This window comes from Panthera uncia, chromosome D4, assembly GCF_023721935.1.
Source record: "Panthera uncia isolate 11264 chromosome D4, Puncia_PCG_1.0, whole genome shotgun sequence".
NCBI classification, from domain to species: domain Eukaryota; kingdom Metazoa; phylum Chordata; class Mammalia; order Carnivora; family Felidae; genus Panthera; species Panthera uncia.
Window position 1 is genome coordinate 62,711,831 of NC_064807.1, and position 14,459 is coordinate 62,726,289.

Sequence of the window (14,459 nt, forward strand, 5' to 3'; positions counted from 1 at the left end):
TCTCTCTCTCTCTCTCTCTCTCTCTCTCTCAAAAATAAACACTAAAACATTTTTAAAATCCCCTATTCCTTTAAAACAAAAGCCCTTAGATTATTGTCTAACATAGTATTCAGAAGTCAACTTTTAGGTTAAAATTTAATGTATAGTACAATAATAACTGAGCTGTCTTTACCATTCTACTGAAATGCATGAAGGTCCCCCGAGAACCTCTTGGAGTTCCAGTTGCAATGTCTTTTTATCCTAGCCCCTCTTTTCTATGTATTTCTCTATATTTATTCCATCTATTCCCATGGCTTTATACATCATTCTTATTCTGCTGAAGCCTTCGTTTCATTTATTTTTTTTTTTTTAGTTTATTTTTGAGAGAGAGAGAGAGACAGAGACAGTGAATGGAGGAGGGGCAGAGAGACAGGGAGAAAGAGAATCCCAAGCATGCTCTGCACTGTCAGCACAGAACCTGATGCAGGGCTTGAATGCATGAACTGTGAGATCATGACCTGAGACAAAACTAAGAGTCAGATGCTTAAACCCACTGAACCACCCAGGTGCCCTGAATCCTGTATTTTAAATCTAGTACTGACCTTTCCATTTAGATCCAAAATCATGTGTCTAAATATTAAGTTAAAGCATACACTTGACTGTCTTCTAGACATCTCAAAATTAACAAGTCCCAAAGAGAACTCAATACCTCTCCACCCAAACCTGTTTTCCCTAGGTATTCACCAACTCAGTAAATGATGACTGCTGACTCAATCAAAAATTGGTGGGTCATTCACAATTATTTTGTTTCTCCATGCTTATCTATTATTAAGTCCTGCCTGGCTACCACCAATATTTAAATTGTTCTGCTTCACTCCATTTATACCACTTTTACATTAGAAGTCCAATCAGCCATTATATTTCACTTGGAAATCCCAAAGCCCCCTAAATGCAGGTAAAACCGCCTACTTCAACTCTCGTAACCACCAAACACCCCTTCTCAACCCAGAAATCATGTTCCTCCATTACTCTAAGTCTTCTAGTGTATTGATGTCACATTTAGCATAAGCTTGCTTTCTTTCTTTCTTTCTTTTTTTTTTTTTTTTTTTTTTTTTGCTCTAGCTTATATAGCCTTTAATTATCTGGTTTCTGACTACTTATCTGCCTTCATGTGGTAGCAAAATTGTCTACCATGCTCTTGTGACACTGGATTTCTTTCTGTATTTAACCATATAGATCATTACACTTTCAAGGCTTCACACTGTTTCCTCTGCCTATAACACAATTCTTCTAGAACTTTACATTGCTGACTCCTAATTATTTATACTTAGCTTAAATTTTACCTTTCCAAACATTTAAAATATATTTTATTTTTAGAGTATTTTTAGGTTCACAGAAATATTGATGATAAGGGGAAGATTTTTCCCATATATCCACCTATACATGCATAGCTTCCTCCATTTATCAACATCCACCACCCGGGTAGTATATTTATTACAACTGATAAGCCTACATTGACATATCATTATCACTCAAAACACATAATTTCCATTAGGGTTCACTCTAGGTGGTGTACATTCTATGGATTTTTAATGCATAATGACATATATCAACCAACAGTATCATACAGAGTAATTTCACTGCCCCTAAAAATCTACGTGCTCTACTGTTTCATCTCATCTTTCCCTCTTACATCTGGCAACTGCCGATCTTTTCACCGTCTCCATAGTCATATAGCTGAAATTATAGAATAGGTAACTTTTTCAGGCTGGCTTCTCTTATTTATCTACATGCATTTAATATTCTCCCATGTCTTTTCATGGCTTGAAAGCTCATTTCTTTTTAGCATTGAGTAATATTACATTGTCTATATGTACCACAGATTATTTATCTATTCACCTACCAAAAGACATCTTGTTTGACTCTAAATTTTAGCAATACTGAATAAAGATGCTATAAACATTCATCTGCATTTTTGCATGTACATATCTTTTCATCCTATTTGAGAAAATACTATGGAGTGCAATTGCTGGATTGTATGATAAGGCTATGTTTAGTTTTTTCAGAAGTAATGTATGCTTAAAAAATTGCTAAGATGGGATCTTATGTTATGTTTTCTTATATAGATGACGATAATAGTACATAAAAAAGGTAGGAGGAAACTTTTGGAGGTTATGGATAATGCTTATGATACAGATTGTGGTGATGGTTTCATAGGTGTATACGTACCTCCAAAATCATCAAGTCATCAAGTTGTACACATTAAACTTGCACAGCTTTTTGGGTGTCTCATATATATATATATATATATATATATATATATATATATATATTTCTAATTCTGTTATTTATTTAGCTCAAAAGGATATGGATATGGCCCAATCTCATTTGACAAGGCTCCTATAATGTAACTTTACTCCATTTCAAAGGGCATTGTATTTTTTAAGTTTATTTATTATTATTTTGAGAGAGAGAGGCAGAGAGCACACAAGTTGGAGAGGGGCAGAGAGAGACAGAAAGAGACAGAATCCCAAGCAGGCTCTGCACTGTCAGTGTGGAGCCTGATGTGGGGCTCTAACTCACCAACTGTGAGATTATGATCTGAATGGAAGTCAGACACTTAACTGACTGAGCCACACAGGTGCCCCACTTTACTCCATTTCTAATGGTTAGCTCAACTTGGAAGTTGTGTTACCTAGCTTAGTACTCTCCTTCCTATTTATAGACTGGTATTAGTAGACTTTTATTTTAATTTCCTATTCCCACTCCATAAGAGAAATTAAGATTTTATCCCCTCTAAAATCCAGGGGGAAAGTACACATAGTTTTTTGTTTTTGTTTTTGTTTTTTTTTTTTTTTGAGTCTTTATATGTAGCTCTGATTTCTGAACTAAGTTACTTAATTCTTCCATAAGGACTACTAGGATAACCTCTAAATGACTTTATTCATCAGCTTATACCTTGACCTATGGCAGAGGATATTAGCTTTTCTCCAAAGCTGTGTTCTATTTCCCAAATGTAGGTTATGAGTTGTTAGAAATATATGGAAATGATTAAAGAAAAAATTATATTGCCACTCATATGAAATATAGGGTTTTAGCCACTAAAATAAAAATATAATACAGCAATATAAATATCCTCCTATCGATGACAATTAATACATGTCTCTAAGAAGTATCCAGTTTTCTAACTTTTAGTTATTTGCTAACTTTTCTTCACACATAACAACGAGCAGCAGAGACAATTAGTTGTCAATTATAGGGTGTTTTTCTAACCCTCTTTACCTTGTCTCCTTAGTACCAAAGCCAAAAGTGGAGGTGAAACAAGTTAGCAGATCAATTCAAAGGCAAAAATCCACATAAAGGACAAACTCCTACTCAATAATCCTGCCGTATCTTTCACTTCTCAATTTAGCCTTTTAATCACACAGTTTGAATGTATAAGATATTTTTCCTCTTTTACTGATTCATTTTCCCTCGAGTAAAACGGAGAGCTGTAAAAGTGAAATACAGATGTGAAAGAATTGCTAGCTTTGTATGCTTGTTAATATATGATTAATTCACTGCAAAGGCTTGGAGTGGTGGCTAAAGAATTTCAAATGTGACTAAAACCACAGAATATCATAAAAAAAAGAAATATCATAAAACAAAAACAAATCTTTAGAAACGTATATGTCCTGAAAGAAATATGTCAATCTTCTGGCCTCCTTATGTGAAAAAATAAAGTAGTATAATAGATTCATTAATTAGTCATGTCTGATTTTATAGAATTCTATAAATATTCCACATCTTGACTTATCAACTGAAGTGGTATGGTTATTTGCAAGGTGCTTTCGAATTATTTTTCTCCTCTGTATGTGTATGTCTCTGTGTGTCTATGTAATATTGTCAATAACACAGAACAAGTAAGAAAATCTGTTAAAAGTGAATGTCATGAAAGATGAAATGACTGATGGATTTGAGAACTCTGTTTTATGTAGGAGGAACAAATATCACATTATGTCCAATTTTCTAAAACTGCAGGAAAATTTAGATATTATCAATTTTCTTTAATTCTAATAAAACTATCAACAATAATTTTAAACATATAAATAGGAAATAAGTACTAACATCAATAACAATTGATTTTGCACTCAAAACAGTATTTTCTGCCTGTGTTTCACATAACTCAAAGCACCACTTCTCTGTTTTATAGATGGAAATAGTTCAAGCCTTGTCCTAGACTTCTAAGATGCTACTCCAATTGAAAAAAAAACCTAGTTATACCTGTATTACAATCCACACTCCAGCATGAAGTAGACATCTGGAGATTAACATGACTTCTCCATGCCATTCATTATCTCCTTTCAGTTGCTAGTATTCATGAGCTTCTTTCAAAGGGTCACACTTTATCCTTCCATGTCCTCAGTGATATCTGCACTGCAGGATACATATTACCTCCTTAAGAAATGTTGCTGTAAAACTAATTGAATTAAAAACATTTTCTCCCATTCCACAAATTGCCTTTCACTCTGTTGATTGTTTTCCTTGCTGTGAAGATATCCTTTGAAGTAGTGCCACTTGCCTATTTTTTGCTTTTATTGCCTGTGCCTTTGTTGTCATACAATCATTGTCTACACCAAAGCCATAAAGATTTTCCCCTGGATTTTCTTCTAGGTTTAAGTTTTACATTTTGCATTTTTTAGATTTTAATTCATTTTAAGTTTATATTTCCATACAGTGTAAGATAAGGTAATTGCCCACTTTCATTCTTTTGCATGTAAATGTTGTTTTCCTAACACCCTTTGTTGAAGGGACCATCTTTCCCCATTGTACTCTTGGCACCCTTGTCAAAGTTCAGTTGACCATTATGTGTGGATTTATTTCTGGGCTATTCTGTTCCACTTGTCTATATGTCTGTTTTTATGTAAGTACCATACTATTTTAATTACTGTAGCTTTGTAATAAATTTTGACATCAGAATGTTGATTCCTTCAGCTTTTTCTTTATCAAAATGGTTTTGGCTATTTGGGGTATTTTATGGTTGCATATATATAATTGTTTTTTCTGTTATAGTAAACAATGCTATTGAGATTTTGATAGGGATTGCACTGAATCTAGAAAATGCACTGTGCAGTATAGACATTTTAACAATATTAAGTCTTCCAATCCATAAACATAGAATGATTTCTATTTGTTTCTAATTTCTTTCATCAATGTTTTATAGTTTCAGTACACACAATCTTTTACCTCCTTGGTTAAGTTTATTTTTAAGTATTTTATTTTTGATGCTATTGTAAATAGAATCATTTTCTTAATTTCCTTTTTCAGATAGTTTATTACAGAAACACAACTAATTTTTTTAAAGTATAATGGACATGCAATGTTATATAAGTTTCAGTTGTACAACATATTGATTCAATAATTCTATACACTACTCAGTGCTCACCATAAGTGTAGTTACTATCTGTCACCAAACATTATAATATTATAGACCAAACCCTCTATCCTATACTTTTCATCTTCATAACCACTTATTTTATAACTGCAAGTTGTATCATTCTCTTTATGTATTTTACTCATCCTCCTACCAACCTTCTCTTGGGCAACCAGTTTGTTCTCTGTATCCAACAATGTCTATGTGATACAACTATTTCATATAAATTTCACCTACATCGGAATCTAAAAAACAAATGAACTAAGAAGCAAAGAAACAAAGTAACACAACTGATTTTTGTATGTTGATTTCACATCTCAGGAATTATTGAATTTGTCCACTAGTTTTATTTATTTTTTGAGTTTACAATAAGGGTATAGTGTATTTATTATTATTTGTAAATTGTGTGGTATATACCTTATATATAAAGTGTATAATAACCTTATGTATAAAACACGTACATTTTTTCTGAGAGAGACAGTTGTTAAACATTTATCAACAAACCACCACCTGTGCCTCACTCTCATACAGGGAAGGGGGGATTTGTTTTGTTTTCACTCTTAGGACAATTATCTCTTTTTATTGAGAAATATCCAATTTCAGATTTCTGCCTATTGACCCTTTGTTGTTTTCTACAGTGTCAAAAGAGCTTGGCTTAAGGGCTATTACAAGGAAAAGAAGGCAGCAATTACCTATTTTGTTTATAATTAAAAGTGGCTTTTAAGGATGAATGTAGTTGACCCTTGAAACACAGTTTGAACTGTGTGGTCCACTTACACGCAAATTTTTTACAGCACAGTTCAGTAAATATACTTTCTCTTCCTTATGTTTTTCTTAATACTTTTTTCTCTAGCTTACTTTATTATAACAATACAGTATGTAACACAAATAACATACAAAAATATATGATAATTGACTACTTATGTTATGGGCAAGGTTTCCAGTCAACAGTAGCTTACTACTAGTTAAATTTTGCGGGGGCGGGGGTGTCAAAAGTTATACGCAGATTTTTGACTATGCAGGGGATGGGTCAGCACCCCAAATTCCTGCATTGTTCAAGGGTCAACTATATGTACACACTGCATTATCTTTGCTAATAATCAAGCTGACCCAAAATGTATTAGTTGTGTCTCTGAAATTATTTTATGAGTTTGAAAAAGATTTATGTTTGTGATATTAGAAAAACTTGAAATTTTTTTTTTTTTACTTTTTAAGAAACCAGTATGCACTCTGAGAACCAGAGTACCTACATTTTAAACCTGCAAACTACCAACTCTGTTATCTGCTTAAATAACCTCTCTGTACTTAAGTTTCCTCATCTGTGAAATTAACATGATAATAAAATCTATGGCACAGGGTTGTTGTGATAGTCAATGTGTGCAAAACATAAACAGTGCCTGGCACACAACAGAAGGCTTGCCATTATCATTACCATTGCTATTACTACTACAACTGCTGCTGCCCCACAAAGAAGTCAACTCACTGACATCTTTTTTGGGTTCTAATACTACAGACTGTGTGATCTTTGGTAAGTCACTCTTTCTACACCAGCATGGATCTAAGGTTAGGACTCTTCACAGTTTACTTTTAATATCTGTAAGTCAGCGAGTTAACTACTTTGTTCATTAGTTCCACTAATTTTTTGTGGAGTCTTTTGAGTTTTCTACTTATATGTTCATGTCATCTACAAAGATAACTCTTTCTTTCTGTATTAAATGCCTTTTATTTATTTTTCATGCCTGACTTCTCTAAGACTTCTATTAAAATGTTGAATATAAGTTGCTGGAGTGGGCATCCTGGTCTTGTTATAGATCTTAGAAGAAAAGCTTTGGGTGGCAAGGTTGAGTAAGATGTTAGTCATTGGCTTTTCATATATGGCTTTTATTATGCTGAGGTAAATTCTATATTTCGTTTTTTTTTAAGATTTTTTATCATGAAAACACGTTGAATGTTGTGAGATGATTCTCCTGCAGCTACTGAGATGATCATGTGATTTTTGTCATTCACTGGTGTTGTGTATCACATTACTTGTGTATTTTAAACTATCCTTGCATTTCCAGTGATAAAACCACTTGATCATGGTGTATGAGCCTTCTAATAATGTGTTGTTGAATTCAGTTTACTACCATTTTGCTGAGGAAGTTTTCATCTATATTAATCAGGGATTTTGGCATGTAATTTTTTCTTATAATGTTTTTATCCAGTTTTAGTATCAGAGTAATGCTGGCCTCACAAAATGAGTTTGCAAGTATTCTCTGCTTTTCTATTTTTTCTGGAAGAGTTTCAGAAGAATTGTTATTAATTCTTCTTTAAATGTTTGTTTTAATTCACCAGACAAGCCATGTGGTCCTGGACTTTTCTTTCCTGGGAGGTTTTTTTATTATTGAGGCAATCTCTTTACTCATTATTGATCTGTTCAGATTTTTTATTTCTTCATGATTCAATATTGGTAGGCTGTATGTTTCCAGGAATTTATCCATTCTTTGGGGTTATCTAATATGTTGGTGTATAACTGTTCATAGCAGTCCCTTATGATTCTCTTTATTTTTGAAGCATCCCTTGTAATTATCTCTTCTATTGTTTAATTTGTGTTTTACCTTGCTTGCTTAGTGTAGTAAAAGGTTTTTCAAGTCTGTTTATCTCTTCAAAAGCCAAGTCAGTTTTAATTTTTTTCTATTGTATTTTTGTACTATATTTCATTTATTTCTGCTTTATTATTTCTTTCTTCCACTGGCTTTGGGCTTAGGTTGTTCTTTTCTTAGTTACTTGAGTTGTAAAGTCAGGTTAAGATATCTCTTCTTTTTTAACGTCTATGTTACTGTTACAAGCTTTCTTCTTCCTACTGATTTGGCTCCATCCCATATGTTTTGGTATTTTGTATTTTTTTTAATATGTATTTAAAAATTTTTTTTAATGTTTATTTATTTTTGATAGAGAGAGACAGAGCATGAGTGGGGGAGGAGCAGAGAGAGAGGGAGACACAGAATCCAAAGCAGGCTCTAGGCTCTGAGCTGTCAGCACAGAGCCCAATGCGGGGCTCAAACTCACGAACTGTGAGATCATGACCTGAGCCGAAGTTGGATGCTCAACCGACTGAGCCACTCAGGCACCCCATTTAATGTTTGTTTATTTCTGAGAGAGAGCACAAGTGGGGTAGGGGCAGAGAGAGAGGGGGACAGAGGATCCAAAGCAGGCTCTGCACTGACAGCAGCAACCCTGATGTGGGGCTTGAACTCACAAACCATGAGATCATGACCTAAGCTGCAGTCAGACACTCAAATGACTAGGCCATCCAGGTGCTCTTGGCACCCTTTTTTTGTTTATCTTGAGTTATTTTCTTATTTCCCTTTTGATTTCTTCTTTGACCCACTCATTGTTCAAGAGTGTGTTGTTATATTTCCACACATTTGTGAATAAACCCATACATATACAGTTAATTGATCTTTAACAAAGGTACCAAGAGTACACATGGAGAAATGATAGATTCCCAAAAATGATGTTTAAGAAACTGAATATCCACATTCAAAAGAATGTTATAGCTTATACCATATATAAAATATATGATACATATATCATATACAAAAATGAGCTCAAAATGGATATAGGATCTGAAAGTGTGAAACTCCTAAAAGAAAACATAGGAAAACTTCATGACATTGGTCTTGACAGTAATTTCTTAGATTTATCATCAACATGTAGTCAACAAAAGCAAAAAATAGACTACAAAAATCCTACAACTCAGCAACAAAAAATCAAATAATGAACTTAAGAAATGGTGCAAGGACTTGAAGAGGAATTTCTCCAAAGAACATAAAATCGCCAACAGACACAGGAAAATATGCTTGGCATCCCTAATTTCTCCCAGAAAAACAAAGATAACAAGTGTGGGTGAGGACATGGGGAAATTAGAACCCACGTACATTGTTGATACAAATATAAGATAATGCTGTCACTATGGAAATCAGTACAGAAGTTCCTCAAAAAATTAAAAATAAAACTACCAAATGATCCAGCAATCCCACTCCTGGGTATATATCCAAAATAATTCATAACCGGATCTCAAAGAGATAGCTGCACTCTCATCCTCACTATGGTATTCAAAAAGCCAAAATATGAAAACCTAAATGTCCATCAGTGAATGAATGAAGAAAATGTGACATATGCATACAATATTTGATTTTAAAACAGAAGGAAATGCTGTTATATGCAATTACATGAATGAATCTGGAGGACATCATGTTAAGTGAAATAAGTATGTTACAGGACAAATACTGCATGATTCCACTTACATGAGACATCCAAAATAGTCAAACTCCTAGAAACAGAGTAGAATAGTAATTTCGAGGGGATGGAAGGAGGGAGATAAGGGGAGCTGTTCCTCAACAGGTATTAAGTTTCAGTTATACAAGATGTATACATTATAGAGATCTGCTGTACATCATGTATTAACAATACTGTACCACACACCTATAAAAAAATTAAGATAGATTTCATGTTAAGTGTTTTTACCATAATGAAAAAAAAAAATGAGTTATCTAGGATTAGACAGCTAACCTTGAAAGTGCTACCTAATCTACTAGCGAATCTCTAATTGTACCTTTTTCATGGAAAAGTACTTTTCTTGGTTTTTCAATCTGATAATATCCCTTTTAGATATATCACATTTTCTAGCCTTGGATTTTCTAAACTATGTAGATATTTTAACAGGTGAAATCTGAGAAAATTTTTCTAATGCTACCTATTGAAGAGACTGAGGTCAAATGAGATTCAGTAATATACCAGTTTTTATAGTTTCTCAGTGACATAATTTGGATGAGGATGGTGATCTTCAAATTCCCATTCCACTGGTTCTGCTTATGCCTACTAAGGAAAAAGTTTGATTATTAAATGTGTGTCTTTATTCTCCCTTCTCACATCATCTCTAATCTAAGTTTTCTTTGGTAGCTCTATTCAAAAAGAAAAAAGGAAGTGATATTTTCAGGCTTTATTGAAGAATAGAAAATAAATTAATGTTCTAATCAAAACCATAGAAATATACATATTTTAATCCTTGGGAAAATATATTTGACAGGTAAAATACAGCATTTCCTAGTAACAATGTTTTTTTTTATTTCATCAGTAATATGGATTAAATGTCCAAGAAAACTGACCTTACTATTTTTTTTTTGCTTCATATAGAACTAATTTTTAGTCCTAAATATATAAATTCTGGGAAATGTACTTAGAGATATAGTTGGAATTTTTTCAAGTAGAATGTAAACAAAATGTATAAATTCAAATCATTTAAACAATTTTAATTATAGATTAATCTCCAAATTTCAAGAGAAACAGATATTCCTGCAACAAATTTGGATGAATGATACATTGTCTTGTTACTTGCTATAAAAATTTTTAATTTTAAGATAAAATGTTTTACATTAGGTTTGATAATGATTATCTGCTACCAAAGAAGAAGAATTAAGCTCTATTACTGCAACTTTTCTGAAGACTGAAATTATGACAAAATAAAAAGTTAAAAACAAACTACTGAAAAGTAAAATGCTCTGACTTAGGCATAATCGCTATTAAAACATTATATTCTTTGTATCTGAAAAAAAATCCTGACTAAATTAAGTACTATCTCTTTCTCTCTCTCTCTCTCTCTCTCTCGCGCACACACACACACACACACACACACACACCTAACAGATATATCTAGTGTTCATGTATATGTATGTGTGTGAGTAATCAAATTACCTCTTTCTTCACCATTTTTTTGTGAATTTTTACAATATCTACAAAATATTCACCATTCATGGATATCCTATGACAAGGCCCTTAATTAAAAAAAATAAAAAGCATGGCTATTGGTCCATGTACATCTAGGAATTTTCCACATATATACATATACATACTATCACCATATAGAATAAATGGAATAAAACGCTTGAATTCCTAAGTTCTATAGTCAATAACTTATTTTCTTTTCACAAAATTCATATGATTTTTGTACTGAATAGACACTGCTATGAAAGAAAACATTTGCAGTAGACATTGTATAAGAAGAGTGAAGTAATAGCACCCGAAAGTTACATCAAGTTCTAAATTTAGAAATATTGGTGTAGTTGTTTTAGTTGTGTAAATTTTTATTCCATTAAACTCATCCCCAGAGGCAATCATTAATTCTTTGTAATGTTCTATCATTTAGAGAATATTATAAGACAAGAAGATGCTAAACAGCACAGAGATAACTGCAAACATGAGCATGGAAGAACTAAGGAAAGATATGTAGAAAAAAGAACACTTATAAAGGTCTTTCTGGAAGTACAGGGGAACCTTGGTGAAGATTTTTCATGGTTTTATTATTTAAGAACTATGATATACACTCAACTTTAATTTTGCTGATTTACATAATGTTTAAGCGCAGGATGGTATACAAGAAACCATCATTTAGGTCATACGTAAACCTTGTCTGCTGGTCATCCAAATTCATCAAAATATTCTCTGTCCAACCTCTGTGTACAAAGCATTAGTTTTTGCAATGAGTTAAAATGTCTTTAAATTATTATCAATTCAGTCTTCTAGATTTAGAAACATTTCTTATTATTGGCACCATAGAAAATAATTTAAAATAGTAAATTATTTGCATGGAAAATTAATAGATTTTCCATTTTGTTTGCAATTAATTCATATAACTATGTAGAGTAGGAGATGGTCACATCATTTTCCCCATAAATATCTTGCTGTACACTCTAGAGAAACTAGAGGTAGCAAAGATAATAGTAAATCTAGATTTTATTACGAGGCAATTGTAAGAATTTTGCTCCACTAATGAAAGGGGATTGACTCAACTTTGAGCCATTCTTGAATTGTATATGTAACTACATTTCCAAAAAAAAAAAAAAAAAAAAAGTGCATGACTTCCATCCATCCAAGTATTAAACTTTATTTGTGCTTTTTGGTTAGACATAAGTCACATAAAGAAAAAGAAATTATTTATTTAGACTCTAATTATTATTCTATATTTTAATATTTCTATTTCTCACATTATTATACTATTATATATCATATACTAATATAAGTATTAAATTATCAAAAGACTACATTTGAGAATAAAATAAACTATTTCTTCTGTATATATTCAATATTGAAATTAATGTGAATCACTAAAAATATTATTACATATGAAAATAACATTTCACATTCTGGTGCTGTGAATAAACATAATCTAGTTGGTTGAAAAGGCTATTTATTTGCTTTATTATTTTAGTGGCAAACATTTAAGAAAGCAGTTTTTATATCTGTGGTCCTAATTCCATATCAGAAACATCAATAATAGTAATAAAATAAAGACAAATTTAAAAAATTATTAGATATATTTAAAATATATGTCACTACTTGTGGATATATTCAATCTTATTTCTAGGAGGTATCAAGTACTATTCATGAAAAAAGCCAATAGTAAATCACTGAAAAGAGACAGAAAAGTTATCTACTGAGAAGTCATATACCACATTACTGCACAACCAGGAAAATCTTTTAAAAGCAATGGCAAAATACAAAAATATTTCAATATAATAATAATTCATATCACTACTCAAATAATCAACAAAATATTTCTAAATTGAAATAACAGCAATAGCAAAATCACCCAATATTTATTTGCCACTAACGATTTTCTAAACACTTTTCTTGTATTGTCATTTAATCCTCATACCAGTCCTAACATGTTGTCTCTGTTTAACTGAACATAGAGCAGTTAAGCTAACAGGAGAAAATTTTCAAAAATAATGGTAAAAGCAGACTTTCAATCTGAATTTAAATCTCACAGCACACTAGGATTTAGACCAAGATTTTGTGGCTTAATTGTTCCGGGATTTGGGGAAATTGTTCTTTAACACCTCGCCTCAGTTTCTTCATAGCATCATTACTTTATCTGCAAAAATGTACAGTTCTATTAAAATTACATAAAATTACATCACATATGTAAAGTTCCCACTCTACAATTTTTTAAGAAAAGCAGTTGTTCAATGCATAACTGCTTGGCTCCATTAGTCTCAAAGGAACCTGTCCTGCTACTACTCTTCCCACTGCTGATAGACTTTAGTGTGTCTCTTCACAAATATTGCACTCTGATTAGTAAGTCATAGGAGTTGTATTTGCAGGAATATGCTATAGAAAACAAAAATACGGAAACTGAAAATATGCATTTGAATCCTAGCTCAACCATCATGTCATCATGAAGGAGGGACAAGAAAAGAATATAAAACACAGAACTCAAAGCAGAATGGGAAAGTACTATCTCACATCCAAATACCATTAATTCTAAAAAGCATTAGAAAAAATGAATTATGCCTGGAGACAAGGTAAAGATTCATCTATTTATCTATCTATGATATTATTAAGGAATCAGCTCTAGTTAACACGATATTTTCCAAAATATTTCATGTTTTCCCCTTATCTTTATGTGTGTCATCAAGAAATACCTCTAAAGGGGTGCCTGGGTTGTCCAGTTGATTAAGCCTCCTACCTGGGCTCAGGTCATAATCTCACAGTTGGTGAGTTCGAGCCCCACGTAGGGCTCTGTGCTGACAGCTCAGAGCCTGGAGCCTACTTTGGATTCTGTGTCTCCCTCACTCTCTGCCCTTCTCCCACTCACGCTCTGTCTCTCTCTGTCTCTCAAAAATAAATAAAAATGTTAAAAAAATTAAAAAAAAAAAAAAAAGAAATACCTCTAGGGATGCCTGGGTGGCTCAGTCAGTTGAACAACCGACTTCAGCCCAGGTCATGATCCTGTGCTTCATGGGTTCGAGCCCCGCATCGGGCTCTGTGTTGATGGCTCAGAGCCTGGAGCCTGATTCTGATTCTGTTTCTCTCTCTCTCTGTCCCTCCCCCACTCTCTGTCTCCCATAAATAAACAAACATTAAAAAAATGTAAAGAAATACTTCTATAATTCCTTTTTTTTACATTTCAATTAATCAGTTTATAGTATCTTAAATTCTGCTAAGAATTGAATAGAATAAGAGAAAACTGACATCTAGTGTCAAATAAAACATATAATGGTGAGTACAGAGATAAAGATTACTA

The 14,459-nt window shown here is 32.5% G+C and overlaps 1 protein-coding gene across 23 annotated transcripts in view; it reads left to right on the top strand.

Annotated features, from left to right (window-relative positions):
* Positions 1-14,459, top strand: part of CYLC2 (cylicin 2) — a 43,144-nt gene that overhangs the window by 16,290 nt on the left and 12,395 nt on the right. For 18 of the 23 annotated variants that reach the window (XR_007459041.1, XR_007459040.1, XR_007459044.1 and 15 more), the window contains 2 exons: positions 11,580-11,711; positions 13,593-13,737. The exons of 2 other annotated variants lie outside the window; for them this stretch is intronic. The gene's annotated coding sequence lies outside the window, so the exon portion shown is untranslated. Of the gene's footprint in view, positions 1-715; positions 764-11,579; positions 11,712-13,592; positions 13,738-14,459 lie in introns of all 23 variants that reach the window. 3 more of the 23 variants (XR_007459045.1, XR_007459047.1, XR_007459043.1) reach the window with 2 other exon arrangements.